The sequence below is a fragment of the Octopus bimaculoides genome, chromosome 6 (genome assembly GCF_001194135.2).
Source record: "Octopus bimaculoides isolate UCB-OBI-ISO-001 chromosome 6, ASM119413v2, whole genome shotgun sequence".
Taxonomy (NCBI): domain Eukaryota; kingdom Metazoa; phylum Mollusca; class Cephalopoda; order Octopoda; family Octopodidae; genus Octopus; species Octopus bimaculoides.
Window position 1 is genome coordinate 115,718,748 of NC_068986.1, and position 2,579 is coordinate 115,721,326.

General features: G+C 34.9%; 1 protein-coding gene across 1 annotated transcript in view; it reads left to right on the top strand.

Moving 5' to 3' along the window:
- LOC106881598 (sodium-dependent serotonin transporter) overlaps positions 1 to 2,579 on the top strand; it is a 148,703-nt gene that overhangs the window by 80,948 nt on the left and 65,176 nt on the right. The window lies entirely within an intron of this gene.

Here is a 2,579-nt window from a genome sequence, read left to right on the forward strand (position 1 = left end):
ATGATGTACAGAAATTGAATATTGAGAAAAAAAGTCGTCAGAATTTTGGAAAAAAATCTTATTTCTTCATTATTGTTGGCGCTTTCGTTCGTTTCTCGAACTTGTCAAATAAATTTTTGGGAATTTACAAACAGCTTGTTCATTTATATAATGATTGTGATGCCAAAGCCATTTAACTTGGCCGAAACAAAAGCTGGACAAGTAGTGGGGGTGAAAATACATTAAATACTACACAACGTACACGTAGGACAGACACCAGAACCCTAATACTTCATCAGTTATCGATGGGTAGAGAGGATGGTATTCCAATTTGGTTAGCAGCAAACTCAATGATATTCACAAAGGGGAGTTAATTAGGGTGAATAGGTATGCTAAGAGTAACATCAAAGAAACAAGAATAAGAGAGAGAGAGAGAGAGAGAGAGAGAGAGAGAGTGAGGAAGAAAGCGGAAGAGAATGAGAGAGGGGGAGAAGAAAAAGGAAGAGAATAAGAGAGGGAGATAGAAAAAAAAGAATGTAAGAAGATGAACAGAAAATAGGAGAGCGTATAATTAAAAGGGTTCATAACGTTCCAGGAAATCGAATAAAATACCCAGTGAGATCCTGGTGGAAATATAATAATTCAAAACTATAATTATAAAAGAAAACAAATAAAATAGTAAAATTATTACAATATATTGAATCAGTAAATGATTATTATTCAAGAAAGTGAATCATTAAGATAAGCAGGTGATTAAATTTTCTAGAAAGTAGCTAATAGCTTTTCAGAGGATAAAAAGGATCGTAGAAGGATTAGCTTGAAAAGGGATCAGAGAAAAATAACAGTAGCAGGGACAATTAAAATGCAAACGATATATGTGATTTTAAAATTTACTATAATATATAAATTAGCTAAATAAAATCTTTAAAAAAGACTTCACTTCTTTATTACATTGGTATGAACAACGAATTAACTACGTATGTTTATTAATTAGTCAAAAGCGATATTTAGATTTTCAAGCACTTCTATGCAACATAAATTACAACTCCCCCAGATCTGTTTATATGGACGTGCTGTCTGTATAATTGACCACGAAATAGAGTAAACATTGTTTCTATATTTATGGTCCTTAATATATTTTTCTTGTGATATATAATACGATATGCACCTATTGTTGAAAGAATATATAAGATTACTCCATTGCGATTTGAATTTTGGCGTTGTAGCGTCTATATAAAAGTATTACTTTATCGAGTGTTTGAACGGAAGATATACGTTTGTCAGGTGGCACGGGTTACTCAAAAGGCAATTATGACATCCCTACAGTTACACGTATTATCAAGTGAGATTTGAACTCAGAATATAGAATCGGAAGAAAAACTGCAAAAAAACAGTTTTACCGATGACCAAACGATTCTGCCAGATCGCTGACATTTTTTTAAAGTTTCTGATTCAGTTACAATGCCAGTAATTTTGAGAGAACGGCCTTGAGAGAAGGGGAATAATCGATCTCAGTGCAGGACTGAAGCTTTATTTTGCCAATCTCGGCAGATTGAAAGGCAAAGTTGATTTCGGCAATAATTGAACACAAAAGGTAGCGAACCGGAAGCTTAAATAACAACAGCAACAATTAATGTCTATAAACTTATATAAACTTAAATATGTTTCGACCAAAGATTGGTCCAGGACATGTCTAAATTAATAGCACCACCTTATAGGATTATCTAAATCCTTTTAAGTCAAGTTTTGTAGTATCATGGTCCATTCGAGTAGAGAATCCTTGCTAAGTAAGTTGTATCCAGGTATAGGTGGCTTGTCTGGTATTCCTTGAAGAAATTTATCCAGATATCAAAGAGATTAGCACTTAACTGAGTAATATTTCATGAGATTGCTATGCTGTAGAATGGTTGAGTATACCTGTAACCTACATTTATTTTATGATTTTATGAGGGGGGGAAACGGTGAAAGGGTTCCCAAAAATTATTTTGTAGAGCTTCGATGAATGATGGTGGGGGATAACAAGCAAGAAATCACGACTGATTTGTTGCTGCTCTACGAAGTATTAACATTATAATATCAAGTACTTTCTTCAGGTGAGAAACCTAATCAGAACACCTGTTGCAGAGAGAGTCTGCTTAAGACAATCAGAAGCAAGGAGGTGTCGTTAATCTGGGCTACGATTTAAATACACCACCCTGAAAAGATAATCATTTGGCAGGTTACCACACAGCAGTGGAGCGTGTGGGTTTCAGAAGTCCAGAGCTGTCTCCAAATTGGCTGAGCCCTTGCTGAAGCATAACATACCTTCCATTCCAGCAAACATGTGTATAGAGTAACCATCCTGTGCGGTCCATAAACTCTGCACGCCCCTACACTGTGCCACTGTCACACAGCTACTTTCTATTAAATTTCACTTATGAGTTCTAGTAAAAGACATTTAATCATGGCTGTGAACTGTGATATATCTACAACATAATTACGAAGTATTAAATGTTGAGCCAAAAATCGAAAGAGATATAAACCTCAGCCACACTCTGATCTGTTACGTAAGAGCGTACACCAACCAACAGCTTTGCCCGATATTATATATATATATATAT